Genomic DNA, 12,636 nt, shown 5'->3' on the forward strand with positions numbered 1-12,636 from the left:
CCTCTTGAATCCTTTCTCCAACCAAGCATGCCCTGCAGAATCCTTTAGCCCATAATTTGTCATCTCAACCACACAGCCATACTCTCTCAGATCCAACCAAGCATGCTCTGCAGAATCCTTCAGCCCATATTTGTCATCTCAACCACACAGCCATACTCTCTCAGAGACTCAAATGGATGTCCTGTGTATTTGTTGTTGTTTAGTCGCTAAGTCATGTCCTACTCTTTTGCAACCCTGCCAGGTTCCTATGTACATGGGACTTCCCAGGCAAAAATGCTAAAGCGGACTGCCATTTCCTCCTCCAGGGGATCTTCCCAGCTCAGTGATCGAACCTGGGTCTCCTGCATTGGCAGGTGGCTTCTCTGCTGCTGAACCACAGGGAAGCCCTTCCTGTGTATTAGGGTCTCCCCACAGGTGGGGGAGAATGGCAGGCATCTACTGAAAGTGCTTAAATATTTGAAGATACAGTTGTATAAAACCCCAAACTTGGACTTCCCTGGTGGTTCAGTAACCACTGAACCAGGGGACATGGGTTCGATCCTGGATCTGGGAAGATGCCACTTGCTGCCAGGGCATTGAAGCCCGCGCGCCAAACACCTGAGCCTGCATGCTCTAGAGCCCGGGGTCACAGCAAGGGAGGCCACCACCCCGAGGAGCCCACACAGGACAGAGCGTGGGCAGCAGTGAAGAGCCAGCACAGCCAGAAATAAACAACAAATAATTTTTCAAAAACCAAAAAACTTGAAGCTGCCCCTCTTTTCATTAAAAACAGATACTGACCTGTGGTAAAAAGTGTTACAGCCACATAGCTGCAAAGTGACTTTCAATTATTCAAAAAGATTGAAGAATAACTCTTTTAAGTTGTTCTTGAATATAACTCAAATTTAATAGCGCATTATCTTCCCAGCTAAAATGATCTCAGACTTAGGCTCTAGCCTTTGATGGGCAGAGGTCTACCCAGCATCATTCCCCAGATGAAGGAAGGAGAACCTGGCCCAAGGTCTAAGGCAAAATGACCACTTTTGAGGAGGTGCTTTCTTTTCAGTAAATTAAGAACCATCATCTAAGGCAGTGAGGGGCTGGAGCGATGCTTCCTGGGGAGGGCAGACACGCTGCCTGTGATGGCCCAGCAAGTCCTGGAAGTTCGGAGCAAGCGGAAGGAGACCGTCAAACTTCCTCATTCGTACGCGGGTCAGAAAATGGTTTCCGCAAACCTGTGAATTTGGGCTTCCAAGGTGGCTCCGACAGTGAAGAATCCGCCTTCAATGCGGGAGACCGGGGTTCGATCCCTGGATGGGGAAGGTCCGCTGGAGGAGGACACGGCAGGCCGCTCCAGTGTTCTTCCCGGAGAGTCCCATGGACAGAGGAGGCTGGCGGGCTAGAGTCCGTGGGTCACAGAGTCAGTAGGACTGAGCCACTAACACTTTCCTTTTCAAACCTATGAATTAAGCTGTAAAACTCCGCCAGACTATTTTCATGCCGCTCTTGAGTCACAATGTGTGAATAATTCTCAGGTGTTTGGTTTATACTTTTCCAGCAAGTTCTTCTGCTCAATCCAAACCTATTGGAGCATGGCCTTCAATTTCCCTGGCTCCTGGATCAACTGGGGTGACTATTAAAAGTGCAGAATCCTAGGAGGAAGCATCCTTCCACTGGCTTTTTTTAAAAACAAGACTCTTTCCAAGGAGTTTCAGGTTCGATAACCATTTCCTGAACCGTGATTGAGCCCCGTATCCATCCCCAGTGACTGTTTTCTGACCCTTGCTAAGCCCAGTGGTGAACGTGGGCACGTGGATGCCCCTTCTTGTATGATGATGCGTTTTCTAGGTTGAGATTGTAGATGCATCATCTGCCAAGAGGTTACTCCAAACTGTTTAAATGTTGAGGGGGAAGTGAAGTGTGTGTGTCTGTCCCTTCCCAGCGTGGGTGCGGGTTTGACCCTGGCTGAGGATCTAGGATCCCACATTTCCTGAGGCCCAAAACCCAGAAACATGAAACAGAAGCAGTCTTGTAACAGATTCAGTGGGGAATTTAAAACAAGAAAAAACCAATAGAAAGAGTCGGTCTAGCCACTCTGTCGGCTAAACTATAGTGAGAACATCTTAGACCAATCAGATAAAGGTGCCCAGGGCTCTGCGCACCGTGCCAGCAAACCCACACTGCAGCTTCTAACAAGACTAACAAACTCTTCTGTTTTAAAAATTATTTTTATTAAACTTAAAAAAAATAATGACCCTATTTTTAATTTAGCATTGTCCGAATATGCCGTAATAACAAGGGCCACACAGTTCTTTTACAATTCCACCCTTTAGATGAGGGATTTGGGAGAGTGGCTGAAACCCAATTCTTTCTTTCTTCTAAAGAGTATAATCAAAATGCTGTCTCTAAGTGGCTCCTTTACTGCCTGAGAGAATATGTTATCTGCCTTTTTTCTCCAGAAAAGGTTTTCCAGCAAGTGCTCTTGGTGAAAAGATTTTGACAAAGTCTGGGAGACAAGACTGATGCCCGACCATAAAGCCGTGTGAAATTCAGCAGCCCAGCCGCAGCCGCAGCCGCCCCTGCCGTCCGTCACCGCCCACGGCTAATCAAACAGAGGTAGCTTCTCTCCTCCCGTCCCATCGATCGCGCTCCACGCTCGGTCTGTAAGCAGGTTTTCCTTTGAGTTGTGGGCCATGGGAAAAATCTGTTCACATAAAAGTATTTGAAAGTCTTCTCCTCTGTGGCCCCAAAGCAAGCTGAAGCACTTCAAAGCAATGACAACCACCCCAGGAGGAGAGCTTCCTGAAATCCGCCTGCAGTAGAGGACCTGCCTGAGAGCGAAGGCCAGGCGGCACACCTCGCGGCGTCCCACGCCTCTCGGGCCTCTGAGGGTTGGCCATTCCGCCTCCGTCCTGAGGCAGAGCAGACTCGTCTCCAGCTATACTTTCAGCACACGCCTGACAGTCCAGCATGCTTTTTGGAGGACGCTATAAATTTCAAATCAGAGAGCAAAAAGAGGACCACAGTGTTCGGTGACTGGTAAACTTTGGTGAGTGATAGCAAGATTGAACTGTAAAGAAAGTCTTTCAAACCCCATCCAGAATCAAATGCAAAAATAGCGATGCCCCAAAGGTACGCTATCTGAGGACCCCCTTCGACAAAGGAGAGTGTCTTCTGGTCACGAAATGACCATGCTCATCAATTTTCTCTCTTGCTCCTTGTGTTTCATAATCTTTTATTGTTCCAACAAAGACCAAAAAAAGCCAGAGGAAATTTAAGTCAGTTACATGGTCCCAGGATCACACCTGGAGAGACGATATGAAGGTTAGATACACTCCTTCGTGGTCACAGGAGTCACCTTGGGCTTTGACCTTCAGCCAAGTCCACCCCAGGCCCCCCTAACTGAGAGACACTACCCCCCATCCTGCAATAGGAATCAACAGAGAGTTTCCATAATGGGTCTCAACCCTGGTGCACATGAAGAGTTGCCTGAGCTTAAAGAATTATCAAGATGGAGTCCCAGATCCCAAGGGTTTCTATTCACTTGTTCTGGGGGTGGACCTCGGCAATAGTTATTTTTATTATTTAAAATTAATTTTAAATAATTTTTATTAAATGCTGCAGAGCCAGCCTAGATGAGAGGGGAGTTTCAGGGAGAAGGGATACATGTGCATGTATATGTAAATGTAACTGTTTATGAATATGTATATATATGCCTGAGTCCTTTTGCCATCCACCTGAAACTATGACAACATTATTAATCAGTTATACTGCAATATAAAATAAAAGGTTAAAAAATAAAAATGCCCCAGAGCAAGTGGTTTCAAGAGCATCAGAACAGGAAGAAAATGAAGCCTCAGCAGGCTTGCTTAGAGACAAGCTGGTGATGCACTCTGAAGGGATGTGAGCACCCACTCACGCCAGCCCCAGACTGGGCGCATTTCTCAGACAGAGAAGAGAGGTTCCAGCTCCCCCCAAACCAACCCCGGACACATTGAATCCAGATGTGGAGACCGCTGGTCACTCACATGACCACAGGTGCATAAGAATGAGTAGAGAGGTCACAGTGGGAACTGTGTGGACACAGAAGCCAGGCCTGGTCCAAGGGGAGCAGGAGAGGAGCCTCAGGCTGAGACAGCGGGGCCAGGAGGACATTTCCCAGATGGCCCAGTTCTTCAGGAACTCTATGAAATCTCTTATTGTTTCAACATTGGCTCTTCTTTCTTTCAAGCACAGGGCCAGCAAGAGAAAGGTGTCTCTGGGCCCTGGCATTTGTGGCACAGCTTCTGGTCCCCGGAGCTCCTGGGGGGTAAGCAAACCCCTCCGGAGAAGCTCTCTCTCTGTTCAGTTCATCAAAGCCTCTTTCTCAAGCATCTGTCCTAAACATAAAAGTGTGACACGTTGCCTAAAACTCCATCAATCGGATATGAGTTTGGATAGAAGGAAAACTTTTTAGCTTGACAGTCCTCTCGTACCTTGGACTGGGTCAGTTCATTAGGGTTCACAGTGAGGGACACAGAGACTGTGAGATGATGCTGAGAAAGCACAGGCTATTTTGCCACTGAAGCATCGCTAGGACGGGGACAGCTAGGAAGTCTGGAGGCAGCGGGGGATCCCAGGGGAACTGGCAGACTTGTCTCTTGAGAAATGAGAAGCTGGCCTTGAGAAATGGAATATTCCCTGCTGTAGTCCCAGGCATCAGGGATCCTAGCCCCCCGGGGGAGGAGAACTACGCCTGGGAGCCGGTAGGCACTAACTAGGCTGCAGCCACACCCTCCAGTCAGCCCTGAGGAAGAGCATCGGCTCCTGGCTCCAGACAGACGCAGGCGTGTGATAGGGATGTTTCGTGAACCCAGACTCGGGCATCTTCTATGCACAGAAAAGCACTAAATTCCTTAACTTGAGACATCTGGTTTTCATTCACAAAACTACTTTTGATGCCCAGACTACCTGCACTTTGTTGCAAACTTCTTTGTAACCTGACTCCCGACCCCCCTCACCCCCCAACCCTTGGGCCATCTCCTCAGGGCAGGTCTTTCAGAGTACCTTGAGATGCTGTCTCCTGGACTCGAAGTCGTAAACATTCCCACCAAATAAAACAGAACTCTCAACTTTTAAGTTGCAACTGTTCTTTAAAGTCAACAGCATAAACAGAAAGGAAGCCAGAAATAATAACATCGGGCTACATAAATAAACCTAAACATGTTCCTGCCTTCCTGGAATTTACATTCTTGAGGAGGAAACAGACCACATACAAATAAATATATAAAATGTCCAGTGTGTGTGAGAGAAGAGGAAGGTGATGTCGTGTGCATCGGCGTGGAGGCAGGGCCCCGGGAGTCCCTGCAGAGACACCATCCTTGACCCTGAGGGAGACAGGAAGGCAATGCAGACTTTGCGATGGACGAATCACATCTGATACATTGGGAAAAGATCACCCCACACTGAAATGTCGCAAATATGCTATAGGGGCCAATGGTAGGAGCTGGAGGCTCAGCTCAGAGACTAGTGCAACAATCTAAGCCACAGAGAACATCTCCAAAACCAACTCAGGTTTTTGCCGGGAGAATGTAGGGAAACACAGATTAGGGAGGTGAAGATGACACCAGACTCAGCTTAACCACCTTGCATTAAACTGGACATTAACGCCTGCCTTAAGCTACTGCCTGGAGTTAAGAGTCAAAGGACTGCTACCTTCTCCACCAAGCCCATCTTAAGGAAAAGAAATTTCTCCACTCTGTGTCCCAGGGGTCGAGGGGTGGAGGAAGTCAGGATAGTAAAAAGAGAATGATTGCTTTTACTGTGTTAACAGCCAGCAAATGTGTGAGTTATGGGTAACAATTAAGTCCTAATTGGCCATAATGTAAACCTCTTCTGAATGGATGTGGTAAATATTGAAACAAACGAGCTGCTATTTTTCAGACCTGGATGGCAGTCAGTCAGAATGAAAAGCTAATTTCAGCCTTGGAGGCGAACTCTGTATTTTAATCAAGTGTGACAGAGTGGGAACAATAAATTGGCATTTAAGGTGAGGGGCTATTTACTTCCCTGTTGCAATGCTGGTGATGATAAGTCACACTGCCCCTTTGCAAAATGAAAGCAAGCACGGTTTTGATTCAGAGCAGGAGAGAACACCTGAGGAACTGCGACCCAAGGTGGAATTCAAAGACAGCTGAGTGAGGAAGGCAAATGACCCGTCCCAGACGTCCTGCCGGGGCGGAGGGCCGGGGCGGAGGCGGGGGGCGGGGCGGGACTGGGACTGGGGCGGGGCAAGGGCAGGGGCGGGGTGGGGCGGGGTAGGGGCAGGGGCAGGGGCGGGGCGGGGGCGGGGCGGGGGCAGGGGTGGGGTGGGGCGGGGCGGGGCGGGGGCAGGGGCAGGGGCAGGGGCGGGGCGGGGCGGGGCGGGGCGGGGGCGGGGTGGGGGGGATCCTGCTGATACAGAGCAGGACCTCGCCCACCCTGTCCTCAGCCTGCCTTCCCTCCGTGGAAAAACAAGCCAAGGAGTAAGTTAAATCCGAGAAGTTAGAAAACACAGAAACGAAGGAGAACAGTCAGAGGAGGCCAAATAGCAGTCCTTAAGCAAGGACCTTTAGTTCCTTCTCAATGGCTATAGACGGTATTCTGAGCCCTACCCCATGAACTGTCTTAGACGCTAAACACCAGGTGGAAGCAGGTAACTGCATGATGGCGAGAGTGTACCACGATGTAAGCGACACAGTTCTGAGAACTGGCCTCCAGGAAGCGGAACCAAGTGGCCCTGACACTGAAGACTAACTGGACCTGGACCAGTCAAGACGCCTCTAGTCAGACCACCGATGCCTGGTTTCGGGATGATGGTCAGAACTGACCGCTGTTCCCTGTGTAGCGGCTGCTTCCCTCTGTCTGTAAAAGGCCTTGCCCGCTGACTGTCAGCGGTGGAAGGGCGAGGGGACACGCGTCGGCCTTCGGACAGGTGTCCGCCCCCCACCCCAGTTGCTGGCATCCAAAATAAATCAACTTTCCTTTCCACCAGCCTGGGCCTCTTCCATGGCTTCTGAGTGGTGAGCAGCTGGATCCCACTTGGAGCTACAAGGCTATTTGGCTGTCCTCCGTAATCAAAAGTTTATGCTGAGAATCATAAAAATAAAGGGGTATGTGTGCGCGAGCGCCTGTGCGCACTGTTTACCATCCCGCAACCCAACCTTAAAATCTACTTATTAAGGATCTAGAATAGTAATTTAGTAATTAATTTGTTCAAGAATTATTAGTGAGGTGCCAGTTATGTCTAAAGCCTTGTTCTAGGCACCAGGGAATCAAAAGCAGACAAAACATACAGAGTCCCTTCTGCTGAGTAACCTACATTCTACTAAAAAGAATAACAACTGGGCTTCCCTGGTGGTCCAGTGGTAAAGAATCTGCCTGCCGATGCAGGGGACACAGGTTCCATCCCAGGTCCGGAAAGATCCCACAGGCCACAGAGCAGCTAAGCCGGAGCACCACGCTGCCGAGCCTGCGCTGTGGGGCCCGGAGCTCAGGAACCGAGTCCAGGCGCGGCAGCATCTGAGGCCCCGCCTGCAGCCGTACCCCGCAGCCGTGCCCCGAAGCCGTGCCCCGTGGCCGTGCCCCTGCACCCGTGCCCCGCGGCCGGGGGGTCACGGCAAGAGCAGCCCGTGCGAGGCTGCGAGAGAAAAGCCTGCTCACAGCCAGCAGGGAGGCTGCACGGGCGACAGAGACCCGGGGCGGAAATGAAGGCAGCTTAGAACGAAGGCAGCAAGGTGACCGCAGCCTGCACCGCGCGCCTGCCTCAGGAAGTCTGCGTCCTTCTAACTGTGCTCCCGGCGCCACTTTACTGCCTCCAGTTTACGGATGAGCAGCTGGGGCGCAGGGAGGCCGAGCGAGGATCCCCAGGTCACACAGCCCTGGCTGCCGGGTCCCGGTCCAGCTCCCAGTCTAGAGGGAAAGGCCGCGTGAAAGGAGGGATTCCAGGCTTTCACCGCCGCGTGGGAGCCGCGCGGGGAGGCCCAGCCCCGCTGAGTGCTTCTATCCTGGCCGCAGGCATGTGCCTGTTTCCCCGGCGCACGTGTCTGGCAGGTTTGAGGACAGCAGTTGGCTCTGTTCTTTAGAAGACGCGCGGTCTTGGGACCCGAAGTTCCCTTCTCCGTGTTCATTGTGGCCTTCCTCCCCTCCAGCGGGCGGGGCTGAGCAGGGGAGGGTGACGTGGACATTTTCGAACACATTCAACTTCTTGAGTCACACGGTGTACATAATTTATACCTGTAATGTTCCGAAGATTTCATATCTTCTGTGAGTCCCTCCATATAAATTATTTATGTGTTTTAATATTTCAATAAAGCCAGTAGGTTCATGTTGCTCTGAATCACTCATTCTAATACTCAAGAAAGAAAATCAGCTTGTAAAATATTTGCTTTATTAATCTGAACATATTGAGGGGATTTTCTTAATTGTTCAGGGTTTAAGGGTATGATTTGAAAAATGAAAAGAAAAACTCTTTCAGTCGCTGAAGCCTTAGCACTTTACCGGATGACCGGGGCAGCATCCCCCTATAACCCCTGCTCTGATTCCCCAGCAGCGAGAGACGCAGAGAACTCTGCTGAGTGCTTACTTGGCCTAGCGGACAGACTGATGGACAGCGGCGGGGGCAGGGAGGAGGGTGAGCGACGAGCTCGGACACCACAGGTACAACGGCCAGCCAGCGGGAGTTGCCGGTGACCCAGGGGGCTGCACCAGGCCCTGTGACATGCTGGAGGAGGGAAGGGCGGGAGGGGGAGGAGGCTCAGCACAGGGACGTGCGGACACCCACAGCTGATCCACAGGATGCCTGGCAGGGATGGAACCGATATTGCAAAGCAGCTCTCCTTCAATTAAACTTAAATAAAGTTTTAAAAAATGTTCGCTTCCTAAATAAGCTTTGCTAACTACCGGACAAAGGAATGGTAAACTTTCTCAGTTTAGTGGAGACAGTAAGGACACAGTTGAAACTCCAAGTTTCAGGCCACATTCTTCGAAGGTGTTGGTTGGTGATCTTTCAAGCTCCACCCAGAAGCACAGAGTCTGAGTTCCTTTGGTCAAATCATCAATGTATCTGGCAACTTATTCATTCCCTCTGTTTCTCAATAAGTGGGGGTAATAATTGCACCCATGTCATTAAACTAATATCAAAGTTCAACTAGTCGATATAAAAACACCTAGAATAGCACTTGACATGTAGCCAGTATAAGCTGCCATGCAGTTTTGCTGTTATATACTCATTTCACACAAATTACTGAATCTCCACTGTACTCTTTCCCACCTGTGAGGGACACACAACAGATAAGACAAGACCTCCATCCATCACGACACCTTCTTGCAGGGAAAACAGACAGCAAATAAAGAAGATAAACTTCGGCTTCCCGCAACAGTCATGATGAAAGTAGAAAGGGCTGATGGGAGAGGATACCTCCTGGGGTTCCCTCAGCTCAGGGGGAGCAGAGACGCCTCCCTTTGCAGGCGACATTGGAGGTGGCCCCTGAACAAAGGATCTGGCCAGGGGAAGAATCAAGCGTGATCGGCAAAGACAGGGAAACGAATCCCGTGCCGAACACGTCAGCTTCTTAAGGGGCAAGAAGGCGGCCCAGCCTGGGGAGCCGGAGCAGAGCTGAGGTCCCAGGGGAGAGGGACCACGCCCAGCCAGGCACGCAGAGGAGGTGCCGGCTCCTCTCTCCACCACAGTGGGACCTTCGCTGCAGTGCTGCAATGCGTGCACTGGGACACGCTGCTCCTCCAGCAAGAAAATGCAAAGAAACGGGCTGGGACTAAAAACAATTGCTGCAAGCAAAGTTGGGGCAAATTATGGACAAAAGATACAAAGAGACAAAAAAAAAAAAAAAAAAACACCCGACTGCCATTCTGAGGAGCCTGGAGCAAAAGCAGGGTTCTGCGCATGCCCCCTGTACACACACCTCCTAAGCCACCCTGCCCTCCATCCCGGACACCACCCACAACCCCGCCCCCGTGTGAGGAATAAGTTTGCCGTCGCCTCCGGGAGCAAACGAGGGAGCCTGCTGCTCGTTCTCCTCCTGCTGCTGCAGGAGGAGCCCCGATAAGCCCTACCTGAATTTCTAGTCAATTTCTATTGATTATGGAGGCCAAGAACCCAATCAGTAACAATATGGGAAAGCCACTGGGATCATAGGAGCTTGGAAATAACGTCCTTTAAGCTATCTCCTGGGCTTCCCAGTGGCTCAGCGGTAAGAATCCGCCTGTCAATGCAGGACACCTGGGTTTGATCCCTGGGTTGAGAAGGTCCCCTGGAGGAGGAAATGGCAACTCACTCTAGTATTCTTACCTGGGGAACCCCATGGACAGAGGAGGCTGGCGGGCTACAGTTTATGGGTCGAAAAAGAGTCAGACACAGAGATTAAACAACAACAAACCTGTATCTTAAAAGACGCCCCTGACTACAGTTTGGAACCGTGTGTCCAGTGAGCAGTGGACACGTCTTTCCCAGAAACCGAGGAGAAGAGTCGGGGGGATTTACTGGGAATGTGAATTTCACAGGTGTCAGAGCTGGAGGAGACCTTGCAGGAAAAAGCCCAGCATCCTCTTTTCATAGAGAGGGGAACACACGTCTTCCCATACATCAAGCTCAGACTTGAGAGAAACATCGATTGCTTTTCAGAGCAGCTGCTGAAAAAATTCAAGGGGAGGCTTGAGCGTGCAGCTGCACCTGTGCTTCACAAACAAGACCGTGACTGGTTCTTATGACCCACAAACACGTTGGTGCTTCTCCCCGAGTCTCCCTGAAATAATCCTCCAGCCCGTCATCCTGCTCACTGGCGGGCAGGGCTGCAGACACGGGCCACGTGCAGGGACCCACCTGAGGGCAGGTAGGGGAAGGAAAGGCAAATGCATCCAGGAAACGTGTCCCTAGATGAGGTGTGGGCACGAGGTCCCCACCATCAGACCTGCACGAGTGTTCCAGCCACCCTTGGTCAGGGGGTCCTGACATCAGGTCTCCAAGCAGGAAAGACATGGTCTTCAGGAGAGGAGAAAAGAAAAGTGCACCCCGCGCTCTGCTGCAGAGCCCCTCAGAAACCAGAGTGGCAGATGGGACCTGAAGAGCTGCGTGTCGGCGCCCGAGGCATGTCTTAATTTGTTACGTGGTTCCATTCCTCTCTTTCTCTAATGGTTCACTTAGCCAAACTTGGGACCAGAAAAAGATCAATCTTAAAAGATGCCCAAACTCTTTGGGAAATAAAATATGTTGGATTAAGTTGGTTAGAAATTAGTTGAGGATGGATTTTACTACTTAATTTACACTGTCTGGAAGACCACATAAATCCATGGTTGCAGTCCCCAGGAGGCAAATTAAGTATCTGGTTGAGGCACCAGCAAAGTCAGAAGCATTCATGTGGGGGGTGGGGAATAAGAAATGGATATTTTACAATATTAAAAATCTAAGTAATAATTGTGGGGAAAACAGAACTTTTGTAGGGCATTCATTCATGCGTGCATTACTTAGATTATTTAGAATTTCTCATGAAGTAGGAATTTAGGTCATAATATGCCTAATAGTAAGGATATTTAAAAGGCTTAGTCTAATGGCTGTTATAGGGAGACCATGAGATGATAGGTGTAAAGTGCCTGGTTTATTCCAAAGACCTCGAATGTTAGTTAGTGCTCATCCAAGCTCAGCACATCACCCAACACCTTAGATGTATTTTCAGGTGATAGACTTAAAAGAGCTTTGGAAGCCATTATTTCATTTGATTTTCACAACAAGCCTGTAAGGCAGTGTAGACCAAAAGGCTCTGACAATTGTTGGGTTTCTAATGACACATTAGAGTCACTTTAAAAACACAAATGTTCTCCTTCACTGTAGATTTTTTAAAAGGTGGGGGGTGGGGGAGCTTTCCTCGTGGCTCGGTAGTGAAGAATCTGCCTGTCAACGCAGGAGACACAGGTTGGATCCCTGGTCTGGGAAGATACCACATGCTGCGGAGCAACTAAGCCCGAGCGCCCCAACCACTGACCCCACATGCTGCCACCATGACGCCCACCCCTTCAGCTGCAGCGAGAGCAGCCTCGGCAAGGAGCCCACCGCCTGCAGCAGAGAGCGCCCCGCCCTCTGCAGCCAGAGAGAAGCCCAAGCGGCGGGCAGACCCAGCACAGCCAGAAATAAACAAATACATATATGCGTTTAAAGGGGGAATTGTAGGAAGGAGGAACTTGTAAGTCTACTTACAGCTAATACAAATGGTAAGACAAACATTATGAACACTTGCCTAGAGCATAGTTTATGACACATTTTCTCTAAACTTTTTACTCTAGAGTTAGCACAGTCTTGGGGATGAAGGTTGGTGCCCTAAAGTTAAGAAAGTCTGTATAGTCTAAGTGTTTGATGGTTCTGGAAAGATTTGTCTTCTTTCCATTGAATCTGAGAAAACATGGGGAGATTATCTAACTTACAAAAAAGAACTGATCATTATCAAATCTAATTTTACCTGGAATCATTGCCCCATATTTCATTCATGAATTTTAAATATTCTGTGCCCTTCTTTGTCTTGTTTATAAAGAAAAATGCTGCACATCATAGCATCTGAATAGGAAGATATTTTTAGGCCCATAGGATTGCTTCTTTTCTTTGCCAAATCCCTTGCCTAACTTATGATTCCTTTC

The sequence above is a fragment of the Muntiacus reevesi genome, chromosome 2 (genome assembly GCF_963930625.1).
Source record: "Muntiacus reevesi chromosome 2, mMunRee1.1, whole genome shotgun sequence".
Lineage (NCBI taxonomy): Eukaryota > Metazoa > Chordata > Mammalia > Artiodactyla > Cervidae > Muntiacus > Muntiacus reevesi.